The sequence below is a fragment of the Hypanus sabinus genome, chromosome 23, assembly GCF_030144855.1.
Source record: "Hypanus sabinus isolate sHypSab1 chromosome 23, sHypSab1.hap1, whole genome shotgun sequence".
In the NCBI taxonomy this organism is placed as follows: domain Eukaryota; kingdom Metazoa; phylum Chordata; class Chondrichthyes; order Myliobatiformes; family Dasyatidae; genus Hypanus; species Hypanus sabinus.
In genome coordinates, this window is record NC_082728.1 from 27,570,174 (window position 1) to 27,589,169 (window position 18,996).

Genomic DNA, 18,996 nt, shown 5'->3' on the forward strand with positions numbered 1-18,996 from the left:
TTCATCCATGTGTCTCTAACAGTATCTTAAATGTCCCTAAAATATCTGCCTCTATCACCACCCCTGTGTTTAAAAAATTACCTCTGACATCTCCCCCTAAACGTTCCTCCAATCACCTTAAAATTATGCCCCTCATTTTAGCCATTTCCATCCAGAAAAAGGTCTCTGGCTGCCCACTTGATGTATGCACATAATCACCTTGCACATCTCTATCAAATACCTCTTGTCTTCTCTTCACTTCGGTGTGTTACAGAGCGGCAACTTCACCTGACCTCAGTCCTCAATTACTGAAGTCTAACACACCGTGCACCTTCTTAACCTCCGGATCAACTTGTATGGCAATTTCGCTAAATAGCAGTGTTCATTCTGAATCAGATTTTACCGGAGGCCCTACCCGTTTTTCGGCTGGGGAAGAAGGAGTCTCGCAAGCCCTGGAGTTAAAGAAAGCCTCATTGGAATACACTCAGACAGGGTGAGCTGCCCACTCCCCTTTTGCTCAGCTTCCAGCAACAGAGTTGTGGGATGACTCAAGCCAGCTGCATGATGTGTGCCCATAACAGCTGGGAGCTTGAACCAGTGCAATAAGGTGTAAACCGTGGGTGGTGAATTTGTCGTGCAGAATCCTGGTCTCAGTTCTGCAGGAAAGATATCTGTGTCTGAGAGATGCCGCACAAAGAAACTGATTTTGGGCTTAGGTACCAAACAAAAACGGCCGTGAGGAGAGGCAGCAAATGTTTAACATAGTTGAGGACGTGCTTTGGGGATAATATTATTAACAAAAATTATTATGGAGAATAAAAGATCATAAGCATTGCCTTCTACAAAAGGACTTGATTTCAAATTTGAAAGGTGGGATGTGAAAGCTCAATTTAGTGACATCTCGTCACAAATGCGGTTAGTCTGGGTTAACAAGAGGGGATGGTTGTGTTAGTAAATTCAAGAGAGCGCTGGATAGTGAAAGAGAGTCAATGCGAGATATAAACACTGCAGTGGCCAGATGCATTGCAGTAGTTTCTGATTCACTAACTTGATGCTGGATCAAGAACTCACTCACACACTTATTAAAAAAGAACTGTGTTTAGTTGTGTAGAGGATGGAGAAATCTGCATGCCTTGCTTAATCCTTCAGATCTGGTTTGCAAATTGCAGCGGCTATTAAACTCATTTCAGCCTGTTCTGTAAGTAAACATCTGCACTATCTTCGCAAGGGTTTCACGTCACACCCCAACCCCATCAAAAAACTTCAGGGGATATTAAAACTGACAGCAAGAATAATTAATATGCAGCTGGAAATGATTTTACAGTTACTTGATCATGGCTCTCACACTCAGTTTAATTTGTATATCTTAATTTCAGGATCTGCTTTGCAGCTGTGACTGGCTATTGCAGATACAGCAAACAGGAGAAGCTCTTATTAATAACTGCTGTAAGTGATAACCGGTGTGGAGAACTTCACTCACCTCAGCACCGAATTGATTCCACTACGTATTTACTCACTTTTCAGAACTCTACAACTCACGTTGTCAGCATTATTTGCTTATTTGTTTTTGGTGCAGTTTACCTGTTTTGCACATCAGTTGTTTGTCTGTGTATAGCTTTCCATTGATTTATTGTATTGTTCTACTGTGAATGCCTTCAAGAAAATGAATCTCAGGGTAGTAAACTGTATGGTGGCATATACGTACTTTGATAAGTATTTTGATATTTTGAAGTAAAGAAGTTCTGATGGGAATTGATGGAATCACTTGGCAAAGGAATTGGGAAGCGGAGACACATTCTTCTTCACTAAAATACTAGGCAATGTTGTTGAGTTGAAAGAGAGACATGAATCTATTATTGATATTTCCAAGTAGCAGCACTGCACTGGGCAGCCAAAGTGGAGCTGAATAAATGCCCTGTCATCAAGTTTGAAGTCCACACTGGTAAAGTGAATATCCTCCGTTCATTGTATTTTCCTGGAGAAATTATCTTTGCTTTTTTTGAGAAAATTGTAGTTGTTAGTGCATCCACCACGCAAACACAAAGTACACTGCAGGTGCTGTGGTCACTTTACATTCTCTCTGCTGTCTGAGTTAAGCTGTTTGGCATTCACTGTGGTTCGTGCGTGTTACTCACTGCACCCAATGTACCCCAAGTGCTCAATAATATTACTGATGCCATCTAAAGCAAATGAATATAAATAATAATATATTGCATACACATAGTACTTACACTGTACAGAGAACAGTCTTCTGGGGGTGAGCAGATTACACAGTAAAGGTTTTGGCTAAATATGCTGAGAAGGTTAGGAAACTTTGTGGACTGACCCCCGTAGTTTTTCACCAATTTCCAGATTTCTGGAGATGAATATTACTTACAATTATAAATTTATACTAATATTGAATATGCTAATTGACAAATTAATAGAAGATTAATTATTGGACTGAAATGACTGCCTGTCGGATGTTGTGCTGGAAGTTATATGGGGTGTTCGGTCCTTCAGGGAGGATGAGCTCAAGACTCAAAAGACCAGCTAACCCCACTGTGTGTCTTTTAAACATACGATGAAGTAAAACAGCTGAGTCATTGGGGTTGGTGAAGGGACCACCCCATAAAAAGATGGATAGAAGGTGGCAGCCTTTGACCTTAATAGAGGGAGGTTGGACAGGATAAGTTTTCCTTGGAACAGTATGCAAAATAATGAGGAAACTTTTCCCCATAACAAAGGTGTTAAAGACTGGAGAATACACATTATGGTAAATTGTAAAGAAGGATGAGGTTTAGATGAAGAACTTTTTCATCCAGAGGGAGCTCTCATATATATAATTGATGGCTGGCATAGCCATGAAGTTGCAGTGTCATAGTCACACAGTACAGAAGCTGGCCTGTTGACCTATTATGTCCACGATGGATGTCAAGTGGCCTAACCAATGTTTTATAAGGTTATACCAAGATCTCCTTTCTCTTGTACTCAATGTCCCAGCTAATGAAAGCAAGAATCCTTTATGTCTTCTTCACCACCCTGTTTTGCTGTGCTGGCGTCTTCAAGAATCTTTGGACTTGTTAACAAGGTGTCTTTGTTCAATACTCCTTAATGCCCGACAGTTCATTATCTATATCCTATCTTAACTAGTTCTCTCAAATTGCATCACTTCACACTAATCAGGACTAAATTCCACCTGCCATTGTTGTGTCAGTCTATTAACAGATCAATATCATCCTGAAGCCTGAAATTTCATTTCTTTTCTCAATGTCATCATCAATCTAACTAATAATACTTCCTGCATTCATATCCAAGTAATTAATGTATATAAAAAGCAATAAAGGGTTCAGCACTATTCCTATGATACACCATTCGTCATAGGCTTCCAATCATAAAGACAACCTTCCACCAACACCCTGGATATGGAGCAGGAGAGAGGAGTTGAGCTGGAAGTCAGGAGCAGGTGGGCAGTTACTTGGCCACCACTGCTGACCTGCCAACTGGAGAGTGTAGTGGTTAAGGTTTGAAATATTCTATGAAGGTTGGGCACCACCTGACAACATCTACTCCTGGCCAAAGGCTACTGTTACCTCATCAGGTGACTGTAAAGAGCATCCTGGTGTATGAAGTAAGTGTTTCCTATTACAAAGCCACTCTTGGATAGAATCGTAATCAGCTCCAAGTTTTTGGATGAGCCTACCACGTGAGACCATATCAAAGGTCATGCTGAAGTCTATGTAAACTACAACATTTGTACCAGTCTCATCAACATATATGTTTACCTCTTCAAAAAAGTTCAATTAAATCTGCACTGATTTGCTATCGACAAATCAGTGCTGACTACCCTTGATCAATCCATGGTGTTAAGTATTCCTGTCCTTCAGTTTTCTCGGTAATTATTTATCACTGCTCTTTAACTAACTTGCCTATAATTATATGTTTTTTCTCTACTGTACTTGTGTATATATAACAGATTTGCTATTTTCCAGTCTCCTGTGGCTAGTGCAGATTTAAATAACAATCAGGGATCTAACAACCTTTTACTTTACCTCCTCTAGCAACCTGGCTGACATTGGAAAGGGTCCAAGGGCAGTTCACGAGAATGGTCCCGGGAATGAATGGGTTAATGAATGAGGTAGTGCTCTGGACCCTGTACTCAATGGAGTTTAGAAGACTGGCGGGGGTTTACAATGAAACCTTTTGAATATTGAGAAGTCTAGGCAGAATGGATGTGGAGAAGATAGCTGCAGTGGGGGAGTCTAGGACCAGGGGTCACAGCCTCAGACTAGAAGGGCATCCCTTTAGAACAGGAAGAATTTCTTTAGCTGGAGACTGGTGAATCTGTGGAATGCAATGCCATAGATGGCTGTGCAGGCCAAATTACTGGGTATATTTAGAGTGGAGGTTGATAGGTTTTTGAATAGTAAGGGTGTCAAAGGTTACAGGGTGAAGGCAGAAAAATAGGGTTGAGAGGATATTAAATCAGCCACGATGGAATGGTGGAACAGACTCGATGGGCTGAATGGCCTAATTCTGTTCCTATGTCTTATGTTTTTTATGGCTACATCTCATCAGTCCCAGGGTATTTATTCACCTTTCTCCCACTAAAATATCTAATACCTTCTCACTTTTAATGGTGGACCAAATGCCCATATCTATGTTGTATAATTTATGCAGTAAGTCTATGATGTCATCACTGCATGGAACTCTCTGTTATATAACAACGACTGAAGTCATCAATTAAACGTAGCATTAGTGGAGGAGTCTTTAATAAGTGGAACAAGGCTAAACAGGAAAGGACACTACAGACCGAATAATCTAACAAAGGACATGAAAATGCTCAGTAGGTCAGGTGGCATCTGTCAAGAGCGAGCAAAGTGAACACACGTGGCCAATGGCTTTTCATCAGGACATGTAAGAAAAGGGACGAAGATGGGTTACAGAAAAGCAGAGCAATGGGATGTTGAGAGATGAAAGGGGAGAATTTGTGGTTAAAAATGAATTAAACTCTACAGCAAAGCACAGAATAATTCCGCAGAATTGGAAGGAATGATTAAGGTAAGAAGCCAAATATAGTCAGGATTACAGAGATATGACTAGAGAAAATCTTAAAAATCTTTGCGGGATATAACCTATTTATAAAAGATGGAGAGGGAATAAGGGAAAGTAGAATAGCTGTAGTATATAATGTAAGGGCCATGGAAGGAAATGGATGATTCTGTCGGTAAGACAGAAATAGAATCCCTGCATGTGGAGATAAAAGATAATTGCCTGGTCTTCTGATTAAAATGCAGCAATTCCACTTGGAGTTACACAGTACTGCACAGGTTTGGGATCTCCCAGTGATAGCTCGAGAGCTTAATGTCTCGACAACTGACCACCATTAATGGGATGATCATGTTCTCCCCTAGAACTCCTCCTGGAGTCCAGCAAATCCCACGTGGACAGCTGCCCAGTGATAATCTGATACCTTCAACAAGACCGTTCTGTTTTATGGAGAAAGGGCAAGCAACACTAAATTTCTGTTCTCCCTCCTCTTAAACATAGTTAATGGTGCTTGAATCATTTGCTGGTATTTTGAGTATTTTACTTCAATTTTTAAGTGACTTTTTACACTATTTAAAGTTTGTATTGTTTCTGAATGTTTGCTTGTTGGAGGTGTTCACAGACATGTCATGGCTTTGACAAGCTGGTAAGCCTAAGGGTGGGGCATCACTTGCTCTCAAAGCAGTTCTGGGAACGGTGCCTGTCACGTTTGGCAAGTAGAGTGCTCACCTTTCATCTGGGAGAACTGTGCCTGGGGACACAGTCCAGGAAGAACCAGGCTTCATGTACAGGAGACAGGTAAATTCAAATGGCCCACAGAAGATCTGGGCCAACAAAGAATCAATTTCACAATAGGCAGTATCTACAGATCAATTAATCACTGAAGGCTCAGGGAAATATATGAAAACAAGCTAGGAACTTGAAAATTCATCACGGGTATGTCAACTATCTTGAAATTAGTTGTGTAGCAGAGGTAGGCAAAGTGAACTTGGAATGGAGTTCTCACTGTGTAGCCCAGTATGTAAGAAGCCTAATGAGACAGGTTTCACTGCTGGATTCAGTAAAAACCAGAGTGAGTCAGAGACGAGGAAGCCAGAGAACGTGCTGGCATTAGTAACGATAATATAATACACTTCAAGATAAAACTGAAATGAGCAAGAAACTTGGTAATAGATCGGAGGAAAGCCAGTTTGAGGGGCTGAGATTAGAATTTAGCAAAAATTAAATGCATAACATTGCTGGCAAACAGTGATGTAGAGCAGCAATGTGAAACATTTAAAACAGTAATCTGCCTCTAAGAAAAAATATATTCTGCTAGAAGACAAAATAAGCAAAACATTTATGAGAATCTATTGATTAATAAAGGCACAAGGGTAAATTGCTGGTGCAGTAGGACGACTGCTAACTTTGTAGATAGCAGGCTTGATAACGAAGAGGATGGAGAGATTAGAAGAGTACAAAAAATAGGAAGGCAGCAGTAATTATGGAACTAAATTATCAAGAAGGCAAAACAGTAAAATATTCTATAGGCACATTAAGATAAGGGCCACTAAGCAGCTGTGAACAATAAGCAATGGTAGCAAAATTAAATCATTACTTGGCTCTAAAAGCTACCAAATTGACCTGACATCAGATGAAAGTGCAGATGAAATAATTGTGTTTATTAACTGGCGCTCTTCCTTTTATTTTAATGTAGTCATATTGATGGATTGTATCCATACATTTGAAAAAATAGCAGAAGCCCCAGGAGACACATTTGATAATTCATTATTGAAAAGTTTTAATGGTGGGGAATTATTGGCTAACTAATGTTATATTTACACTCAGTGGCCACTTTATTAGGTATCTCCAGTACCTACTAAAGTGGCCACTGAGTGTATGATCAATGATAAACTAGAGAAAATCTGCAGATGCTGGAAATCCAAGCAATACACATAAAATGCCGGAGGAACTCAGCAGGCCAGGCAGCATCTCAGAAAAAAGTACAGTTGATGTTTTGGGCCTATGATTGCGGTTTTCTGCTGCTATAGCCTATCTACTTCAAGTTTTGATGTATTGTGCATTCAGAGATGCTCTTCTGCACACCACTGTTGTAACTTGCACTTATTTATGAGTTCTGTCATCTTCCTGTCAGCTTGAATCAGTCTGGCCATTCTCCTCTGATCTCTCTTGTTAACAAGATGGTTTTGCCTACAGAATTGCCACTCACTAGATTTAATTTTTGGTTTTTGCACTATTCTCTGTATATTCTAGAGACTGAAGTGTGTGAAAATCCCAGGAGATCAGCAGTTTCGGAGATACTCAAACCACCCCATATGGCACCCTACAATCGTTACTTGTTCAAAGTCACTTAGATCACATTTCTCCACCATTCTGATGTTTGGTCTGAACAACAACTGAACCTCTTGACCAGGTCAGCATTCTTTTATGCTTTGAGTTGCTGTCACATGATTGGCTGATTAGATAATTGCATTAATGTACAGGTGTACAAATATACGAAATAGAGTAGCCTCTGAGTGTATTTCTAATAACGTCTATTAATAGTTACGGTGACAGCAAAAATAATGGAAATCCTATTTCAGGAGAAAATACAAACATGTGGTCAAAGTGGCTTCTTTTAGCGCCCTCCTGCCTCAGCAGCAATCCCAATTTAGATGAATCTTATACTAGTGGCAAGCATCCCATGACCAGCTACAGGCTCACCTTGTGTGGTCACAGTTTGAATGCTTCCTTTGTGCGCCACGTGTATATACTGCTATACAGTATGTCATATTAAATAACTTATTGTATGGGGGAGGGCTGGAAGGTTTAATATTACAGGGGTAATGCATGATGGTCAATAACTTCTTGATTTTATTCTTAGCCTTTTCTTGAAAAGAAATGCCAAGTTTCCCGTTTATTCCGTTGACTAACTGGATAATCTCAGGACTTAATATTCAGAATGGGAGTGCACTCTGCTGGAAGCACATAATGGAAATTTGGCATTTGTTGACAACTTACAATACAGGAGGGCATTTTGGCCAGTAATGAGCCACCCAACCTAATTCTACCTTCCAGCACGAGGTCCCTTGACCTTCATGTTACGGCTTTGCAGGCACATATTTGAAAGTGATGAATGTTTCAGCCTCGGCCACCCTTCCAGTCAATGAATTCCGGACCACTATTTAAACTTTTGCCCCTGGTTTGGACCCTTTGAGCAGATAAGCATATCCTTCCAATGTACTCCATGTAGGATTTCCATAATTTTATACAACATAATTAAATATTCCCTGAACTTCCCAAAAAAGACAAGTGTAATGCACGCATTTGTTACCCTGACCACAATTTTCCAAACTTAGTAACATTCTTTAAAATCTCCTGTACTGTCTGTCCTGTCCCATCCGAAGTATGGTGAGCAGAATTGTATTCCAGATTCTGACATTCATAATCTCCTCACTTTTATATAAAGTATATTGTATTCCTTTATAACTGTCCTTTCCTTACGTGTTATGCGTATGATGAATATTCCAAAAATTGCTGTTCATTCTCTTGCCTTTCTGCGCCTTCCCAATATGTTTTCACACTTGTCCAGGATAAATTCCATTTGCCACTTATCTGTCCAGCAGACCCAACAGACAATGATGTCTTTCTGTAGAGCTAAAACTTCTCTTCTCACTTGCAACCGCAGCTAGCTTTTGTATCATTTACAATTTTATTGGCTATGCCCCCTGCACTTAACCCAAATTCATAATATGCAGTATATTATAAAAGAGAAAAGGACAGGTAAATAGTGTAAACTCCCCAGTTCCAGTTTGCTAGGTAACCTGCTTAGGAACACAGAATTGATTATGTGTAGAATAAATGTTATCTCTATAAATATTGACATAACCATTGCTATAAAGCTTTCACTTCCATCCATGTTATTGATTTACCCAATCTGATGTGCAGTGCTAAAAATTTCAAAATGATGTTTTGTAAATAAAATTATTAATTACAAATGCATAAATTCAAACATTATAAGTGGGAAAGCGTGTGCTATCCTATTCTTAGAGGTAGTTGAAGCATGTATTTCAGAAGGATTGGATAGCAAGGGAGTCCTAATCTGCCACTTCATGTTACTGCATGATGGCTTTATTTATTAGGGCAATAGAGCAACATTGAAATATTATAATAAGCTATGCCTGGAAAACTCAGGATTAAACTTTCCTGGAAAACAAAATTATAGAAAAAATTAAATCTTCCAATATATAAAACTTTAAATTGAAACTACATTACTTTCTCTATTAGACACAACTGACCTGAAGAACATGCAGAAGTGTTAAGTCTCCTTTCCTATTTGTAAAACATTCCCCTACACCATAGTCAGATGTCAAAGAATATATGAAGCATTTTTACGTGTACTACCCAGTTCTAATTGTTGAAACAATTTCCTTAACTATCAGGTGAAATGAAACCCACAGGCATGAGTTTACCAAAGTTTTCTTTTCAGAACCAGAGAACAAAAGAATTAGGAGTGGAAGTAGGCCATCTGTCCCTTCCATGTTTCTCTTCAATTCATTGCAAGAAAGCTGCATCCCCTCCCATGTGAGCAGCCACTGTCTGTAACATCAGCGGACATGACGAACACTCCGCAAAGAGTTAACCCCTGCAAGGCTGCTGGGACAGACACCATCCCAGGCTGAGGATTCAGGGAGTGTGCACACCAGCTTTTACATGGACATCTTCAACACTTCACTCATCCACACTGTAATCCCCACGTGCTTCACATCAGCCACCGTCATCACTGTACCAAAGACCTTGACACCTTCAGAACTAAACAACCACTGCCCAGTGGCATTAACGCCATTCATCATGAAGTGCTTTGAACAGATGATAATGGCATATATCAATGTGGCATATTTCTGCCACGTTGGACACTCACTGATAGGCTTACCAATAGAACTGCTCAGTAACAGATGCCATGGCATCTGAAATGTACGTGCCCTTGATACACCTGGAAAACAAGGACTCTTACATCAGAATACTGTTTCTGGATTTCATTTCAGCATTTAACACCATTGTCCCACAGACCTTGGTGAATAAACTGCTACTCCTTGGTCCAAAAACCACTGTGCAGCTCGGTGTTGGTCTTCCTAACGACCAGACCCCAGATAATCAGGATGCAAAACTACTCCTCCCTCCCCATCACCCTCAACACGGATGCCACTCAGGGCTGTGTGCTGCGCCCATTGCTGGACGCTCTGCTCACATGTGACTGCATGGACAAACACTGAGCAATCACGTTGTCAAGTTCACCAATGACACGTCAACAGTAGGGCTCATCACCAACATGGCCTACAGAGAGGAGATGGAAGAGATTGAGGCCTGGCACCAGGCAAGTAACCTCTTCCTCAATGGCAACAAGACAAAGGAGATGGTTAACGACTTCAGGGGAACTCTCGCCACTCAGACCCCTCTTTACATTGGTGCCACGGCAGTGGAACCTAAAGCTGTTTCAAACTTCTGGGAGTGCACATCACACACATCCTCTCATGGTCCCAGAACACATCCTACACAGTCAAGAAAACTCACCAATGCCCCTACTTTCTGAGGAGGCTGAAGAGAGCTGAACTTTACACATCACTCACACCAGCCTACCCGCCATAACTATATAGAGTGGTGCCAGAAAAGGGCCAGTAGTATCATGAAGGCTCATGGACTGTTTGTCCCATTCCCATCAGGAATGTGGCCGTGCAGTATCCATGCCAGGACTATCAGACTCAAACACAGTTACTCTCCTCAAGCAGTAAGGCTGATCAACATCCCCACTCACTAACTCCACCACTACTTTATTATTTCCTGTCAGTCACCTTATGTACAACCTAATGTCACTTTATGGCATACAATTAATCTATATATAAGCTACCTTATGTATTTGTATTTATTTTGTTGATTATTATTATTGTGTTCTTTTTATTTTGTGTTTTTGATGCTGTATTGTGTATGTAGTAAAAATTCTTTCATTACACTTATGTACAGGAAATGAAACTAAACAATCTTGAAAGAATGTCAAAATAAAGGCACATCTTCTGCTTCAGCAGCCTATTCAAGTTCAAGTCCAGGTTTAATTATCGTTTAAGTATTCATGAACACACACAAATACAGCCAAATGAAACAGCATTTCTCTGGGCCCAAGGTGCAAAACACAGTACCAATAGTCATACACAGCACAAGTCACATATCGTACATATAAGTTAGAAAGTAAACATACAGTCACACAAAAATATATATAGCCCAAGTCCATGAGAGAACTGTCCTCTAAATTGTTGGTGCATGAATGTTTATGGTAAGAACGATTGGTTCTCAGCAGTCCGCAGATGAACGCACACATACAATCCAGCTTGCATTTCACCAATCAAACACTGGGTGGCAGCACTGATGGGAGGAGCCAGCCCCCAACCTAGCATGGATGGCATGGTACACTGCTCCCTTCATCTCCACTCCTGAACTGCTGCAGCAGGCAAACCTGCGGCTTGAGACCTACTCCTCACTACAGCTGAGGCCACGCAGCTCCCCTGCCTTCTGTCTCACCAATAAATAGGGAAGTGGACTTGCAGCAGTTTACATTACCAATGTCCAAAAGGATTTTGTGTTTGCAAAGGGAATATCCAAGACAATCACTCGCTGTCAGACTGCGCACAGCCTTCGTACACTAGCTGTGCGGTTCCTGTGTTATCTCTATGTCCTTCAGTTCCCTTAATATCCAGAAGTCTATCAGTATCTATCTATTCAGTGACTGAACCTCCAGAGCCCTGTCAGATCATGAATTCTGCAGGTTCATCACTCTCTGAGAACTAATTTCTTCTCATCTCAGTCCCAAATGGCCTATCCCTGGTTCAGAAATTGTGATCTCTGTTTCCGAATGATTCGGCCAGGGCACAGCCTCAAAATGGAAGGGCGTCCCTTTAGAACAGAGATAAGAAGGAGTTTCTTTACCCAGAAGATGATGAATCTGTAAAATTCATTGCTACATGCAGCTATAGAGGCCAAGTCATTGGGTATATTTAAATTGGACATTGAAAGGTTCCTGATTGATATAGGCGTCAAAGGTTACGGGGAGAAGGCAGGAGAATGGGGTAGAGGGGAACAACATATCAGCCTTGATTGAATGGTGGAGCAGGCTCAATAGGCCAAATTGACTATGTCTCTGGTCCTATGTCCTCTCGTCTTGTAGTCTTATGGGAGGCATTCTCTCTACTTCCACCCTGTCAAGTTGTGTAAGAATAATGTATGTTTTGATGAAATTCTCCCCCCCCCCATTCTTTGTTGTGCTCTCTCTATGGCGAATATATCCTCTGTTTATTATGCTGTAGTATGGGCCCATCAAAGCCTACATAACTGCAAGAAGACTTCTTCATATTTGTACTCAAAACATCTTGCAACGAAAGCCAATGTGCAATTTACCCACTTAATATATTCCTTTGTCAGCATGTTAACTTACAGTCATGTGCGCAAGGATATCCAAATTCATTTGAACATCAGCATTTTCCAACTTGTTACCATTTTAAACATACTCTGTTTGTGGTCCAGAGTGGATGTCTTTGCATATTTCCACTTTACATTTCATTGGCCTCATTTTGCCTATTCAAAAGCAAATCTGAAATTACCTCATTTGATCCTTTCAGACAAATTGTTGATAAAGAATGTGAGGTCCAAGTTATTGACATTCTGCCAAATTAAGAATGGCTTATTTATTCCCACTCTTGTCTTTCTGCATGTTTATCCATCCCAGTACATTAAACCGCTCTTATGTGCTCTAACCTTTTGACCAATTTCCTGTGAGATGATACTTTTGGCTTGCTGTCTATAGTCATTTGACCTTTTCACGGTGAACTCCAAACCACAATTGCAGAGTTAGCTACATTTCCTGTCTTCATCGAGGTCTGGGCAAAATCTGCTCAATGAAGAATAATATTATTCTACATAGTACACCTGGAAGGCTGTACTGATTCTGTAATGGCTGAAGTTTTGAAGCCAGAATCGAGATAGAATTTTCCGCATTGGATGGAGTCACTGTCCACAAACTAAATACAACTTTTGACCAGTTATGTATGTATCTATATAACTGGCTTAACACACTAGTGTTGGAACAAATACTTGCCATCAGTTAATTCACTAAACTAGGTGCTACCTTATTCCACCCACTACTGAACTAATAACTACTCATTCTCATTACTTACCCAATACTTTATTTAAAACATTGGATCATGATGTTGATTAAGCTATTAAAACTAGATTAAGCTAACTTTGGAATCATATGGGATGGGAGTTAAACTGCTACAGGAAAACTATTTTTATTTGTTTGTATTTATTGGTAGCCATAGTAACTGTATGTATCATTAATCTCCCTCTCTCACTGAAATGTCATTTGAATTTCAATCTTTACATTTACCTCCCTCCAGGGAAATGTAAATTGGAGAGGCTCTTTTTGTCCTTAAGTGGGTAGAAACAATTCATTACTGCCTTTAAGTGCCTTGGAGCATGTTTGAGGAAATGCTAATTTTATATATTTTATATCTTGTGCTCCTCCTCACTGCAAATCTTATCCGAAGGCAGTTAAAAATTTGTACAGTAAAAAAATTCATACATTTTCTGAAAAGGTACTCTTTATTGTTGGTTCAGCAGAAAAAAAAGATTATATTAAAGTTAAACAATAATTTGAAATTCAGGGGGATATTTAATGATAATAAGGAACTATTTCTCTCTCATCAATATGAATGGATGCAGGATCCGATGGGTGGGAAGCATTCGTTTTATTTCTTTTAGTGGCTTAATAGAAAGTAAGTGACCATTTGAGGTAAGTGCTTTTGTGATTTTGGTTAGGCTCATTTATATGGACCTTTATTGTTCAACTGCTCCGGCGCTCCAGGGGCAAAAATACAAGCTAAACATTTTAAATATCTGCAGGCTGGTCCATTAATAGAGACATAATGAGGTTTTTTTTCCCCTACTGTGTTTTTTTTTGCTTATTTGTAGTACTCTTTTTAACTGTAGCTCTTAAGAAAAAGAAATTGGACTTGTTAGTTTGCAGTGGACCATAGTGAGGTATACTGAGAACTCTTGCTGTCACCATACACCACTGGTAAGCTAACATAATTGGTTTTCTGTTTTCCGTTTCAATGGTGATGAATCAGAAGATAAGCCCATGAGGAAAAGGCAACAAATTTTCTCTGGAATAATAAAACAAATTTCCCTTATTCAATTAATGGTGGAAAAATTCTGGGACCTAAGCCAGAAGGATATATTATATCTCCCACTCACTGGAAGTTTGTGAATTGTTCATTTTTAAGTAAATTCAAGCTGATAATTTAAAATGTATGAAGCAATTACCCTTTCAGACTTGTGGTTTTATGTTCAGTGCATGGAACAGTTCTTGATTTGTGGCACCCACAGCACACTCTCCAAAACTGGCCCTTCGACTTTCTAACTTTTATTTCCTTCAGATTTTTCTTCCTTTTACTGTATGGAAAGTGTACTTTAGGATTATAAAAACATGACATAATACAAAGCTTTCTCACTGATTTATAAATCCCTTTGTAAGGAACGTGCATTTCTAAATCAATTTTTACTGGACTTACTTCACCTAACTCTTACTTATTTATAAAGATCTATTTTAAAATCTGAAAGTATTTAAACTTTACATCCAACTGTGTAAAGCAAATACTGTAAAATCCAGTCTTAATAAGATATCTTTCCCATAAGAATTCTGTGTCACTGTTTAAAAACTTAATCCCATTCAATGCTAATTATTGAAATCTCGATGGGGAAGATATATATAAACACTTTTATAATTAAATCCTTGTTTTAAATTTTACAGGAAAGTAAAGATATATATTAAGTTAGTTAATACTGACTCCAAAGGTTTCACAAAATCTTAGTGCAAAATTTAGTAAATCACACACAGTAAATTACACTAAATTCTAAATTTAATATTTAGATAAACCAAATCTGAATTTTAATAGTAATTTTTGAAAGTAAAACATGAATAAATCTGGAAATCGTAAATAATGTAACAAATGAAAATGTAAACCATGGAAACCTTATGCCTTATCTCAGTGACTGCCTGATTCTTACAATACGCAGTAAATATTGTAACTCTGGATTGTATCAGAGACTGTATAATCCCTATCAATTAATTAATTTAAAGGAACAAAATGCCAGTCTTTCAGGAAACTTGAAGACATTTGGTAATGTAAGTTACCTCCTTTGGAAAATTTATACCTCTTATATTACATTATAATGCAATTATTTGATAGGACTCTGCAAATGGAAACAAATAGTAATCCTTGGGACAAAATGTTAGCAAAAACAAAGTATCAACAAGATTCTGTAGTTATGGCAAGTGCACAATTACGTACTCCCATCTCACGGCCAGTGGCAAAGTTAATTAAATGAAAAATATTATATTTAATAAAAACAAAATCAATTTGGGCTTTGAAAATGATGATCGACGAGGTAAAGTTGCTCAATCAGCAAAGTTGCCCTTTTGCTCTTAATCAATATCTGGAATATTCTGACTTAGTAATGCCGACGCTTTGGCAGTATTCAAAAAGCAGTGCTGGTTTAAAGGTGAAAAACAATCATTTTCAGGTTTTATTCTGATGAATTGGCAAGTCTGAGACACCAGCCAATTGTGCTATTTGATTCCAATGAAGTCATTAAAGTGAGAAGTTGATTAAAATTTCGCATGACAAAATGAAACTATTCAGCACAACCAGGAATGTACCTCTCTGTCAGTGCCAACTTTCCCATTTACTAAACTAGAATCTATCACTAGGGGACAAAAGAAGGATCTGAGCTCATTCAGCGGCATGAAATATTCAGCATTCTGGCACACATGGAATTACAGCCATTTGTTCCTTTCACACTGCTGCCCCTCCCCCCTCTCTTTCTAATGTGAGTATAAACTTCAAAAAAAGAAAAGGACTTTTATTTAATTGCAGGGCAATCAAATCACTTTCTCCTCCTCATTCATGCATAGACAGCGTGAACTTTGGTAGTCTACTGATCAACTAAAGCCATGCGTTGGTGAGGAAGCCCAAATGTGGTTCCCCTCATGAGTTAGTCTTAGAATTAAAAGCTTACTTAGGATGTAGGTGGCTTCTCTCATTGCTGTTACGTAAGCTTGCATTTCTACTTTGATTGTAAGCAGGGATAAGAAATAAGTCTAGAGCAATTCTCGAATGTACATTTAATAATAGTTATTACTATATTTCCCAAGATAACATGCAACTGATAAGGTAAGTCCTCTATGCTGTAAAATGTAAAATTTACATTGTTATAGTACTTCAAACACATAGATTTAAGGGTGTAGATACAATAACTAACCAAAGGTCAGTTGTCTGTGGGAATGTCTCTTTATTGTAATATACACTCATTACAAACACACAAAATGCTGGAGGAACTCAGCAGGCCAGGCAGCGTCTATGGAAAAGAGTAAACAGTCAACGTTTCAGGCCAAGACCCTTCATCAGGACTGGGGGAAAAACAATGAGACGTCCGAATAAGAAAGTGGGGGGAGCAGAGGAAGAAGTCCAAGGTAGCAGGTGATAGTTGAAACCAGGAGAGGGGGGAGGGGTCAAGTAAAGAGCTGGGAAGTCAATCGACGAAAGCGATAAAGGGTTGGAGAAGGGGGAATCTGATAGGAGAGGACAGAAGTCCATGCAAGAAAGGGAAGGGGAGGAGCACCGGAGGGAGGTGATGGGCAGGTAAGGAGATAAAATGAGAGAGAGAAATGGGAATGCGGAAGGTCGGGGGGGGGGGCATTTACTGGAAGTGTTGAGTAATTAATGTTCATGCCATCAGTATGGAGGCTACCCAATCAGAATATAAGGTGTTGCATCTCCAAAAGGCCATGGACTAATGTGTCAGAATGGGAATGGGAAGTAGAATTGAAATGGGTGGCCACTGGGAGATCCCACATTTTCTGGCAGATGGAGGATAGGCGTGTGGCAAAGCAGGTTCCCAATCTACATCGGGTCTCATTGATATACAGGAGGCCGCACTAGGAGCGCTAGATACAGTAGATGACCCCCAACAGACTCACAGGTAAAGTGTCACCTTACCTGGGAGGACTGTTTGGGGCGCTGAATGGTAGAGAGGGATGAGGGGTAGGGGCAGGTGTGGCACTTGTTCCACTTGCAAGGACAAGTGCCAGGAGGGAGATCATTGGCGAGGGATGAATGGACAAGCGAGTTGCATAGAGAGTGATCCCTGTGGAAATGGAAAGCCGGGGGTGGGGGGATTGTTCTTGGTGGTGGGATCCCATTGGAGATGGCAGAAGTTACAGAGAATTGTGTGCTGGGTGGAGGCTGGTGGGGTGGTAGGTGAGGACAAGAGGAACTCTATCCTTGGTGGGGTGGCAGGTAGATGTGGTGAAGGCAGACATGCACGAAATGGAAGAGATACTGGTGAGGACAGCATTGGTAGGGGAGGACAATAGCCCTTTTCTGTGAAGAAGGAGGACATCTCATTAGTTCCGGAATTCTTTGAAGAAAGAGGACAGGTACACCTACTTATTAATGCAAATATTTCGAATCAGCCACTCATGTGACAGCAACTCAATGCATAAAAGCATGCAGACATGGTCAAGAGGTTCAGTTGTTGTTCAGACCAAGCATTAGAATGGGGAAGAAATGTGATCTAAGTGACCTTGATCGTGGAGTGATTGTTGGTGTCAGACAGGGTAGTTTCAACATCTCAAAATTTGCTGATTTCCTAGGATTTCCACGCACGATAGCCTCTGGTGTTTACTGAGAATAGAGCAAAAAAAATTCCAGTGACTGTCAGTTCTGTTGATGAAATGCCTTGTTAATGAGAGAAGTCAGAGGAGATTGGCCGGACTGGTTCAAGTTGACAGTATCTCAAATCACCACATGTAACAACAGTGGTGTGCAGAAGAGCTTCTCTGAATGCACAAAATGTTGAACCTTGAAGTGGATGAGCTACAGCAGCAGAAGACCACATTGGATTCCATCCCTGTGGCTATTTCATTCTCGACACTCCCGTACCTTATAAAATGGGCCACTGAGCATACCTTATTCAATATTTTTAGACTAGATGTTCATGGATTTTCAATATGACAAGAAAACAGCAGCACAGAGTATAAAATGGTTTGCAGATTTTCTTTCACTGGAGATTTAAAAATATTTGTTGGCAAGAAGCATTCCAACAACTAATGGAAATGACTGTCCAACATAGTGCAGGTTTATCCTCCACGGATCTAGCCTCTACTAGACACGTGAATGAGCATGGGGATTTAAGTGTTCAGGTTTGGTAGGACATGAAATTGGAAAAGCTGATCAATGCTCATGTCAGCGCATAAAGTACCAAAGTCTAGAACTCTTGCTGCAGTTGTTCAGAAGGCTTATTAAACTGCACAGTATTCAGACCTTGGGAAGAATGTATTAGTTTTTGACAGCTGATCTCTAAATGATAACTGTTTGAAAGGGCATAGTTATAAGGAAGATTTATTTTACCCTGGGCTAGTATTCTGCTTGCCTAGGATGTTCTAACAGAGTGGACAAAGATGATTTAAAGTACGTTACGAGGTAGGTAGAGAGATAACAGTTCCACTCAAAATTAACGCTGGACTATTCAGGGATAATGCCTTAAAGTATTTCTTCATTCAAAAGATGGTGGAGATTGGGAACTCTCTCCAAAGGCTGCCAGTCCTGGATCAGTAAAAACTATTGAAATAGATGTTGATAAATGTTTGCATATGTGCAAAGTGATACAAATCCAAGAGATTATGTAGAGTTGTGATTAAATGGTGGACAGATCAAGAGACTGTATGGTTTTCTCCTGTTTCAACATCTCAGATCTTAGAGGTTTTTCACCACCGTATTTATTAATTGAAATACAGTATACTAATTTAAATAATAACTGGTTCTGCCTTTTACATTTCCCAGTCTCCTTGGCTAGAATTTATAGCTGCTTCAGATGGTAAAGTCCCTTTGTCTTTTCATCACC

General features: G+C 39.7%; 1 long non-coding RNA gene across 1 annotated transcript in view; it reads left to right on the forward strand.

Moving 5' to 3' along the window:
* Positions 1-607: 607 nt before the first annotated feature.
* The window catches only part of LOC132380079 (uncharacterized), a 23,822-nt gene continuing 5,433 nt past the window's right edge, over positions 608-18,996 (forward strand). The window contains exons 1-2 of the long non-coding RNA XR_009507632.1: positions 608-1,425; positions 7,261-7,420. This is a non-coding gene — a long non-coding RNA (uncharacterized LOC132380079). The remainder of the gene's footprint in view (positions 1,426-7,260; positions 7,421-18,996) is intronic.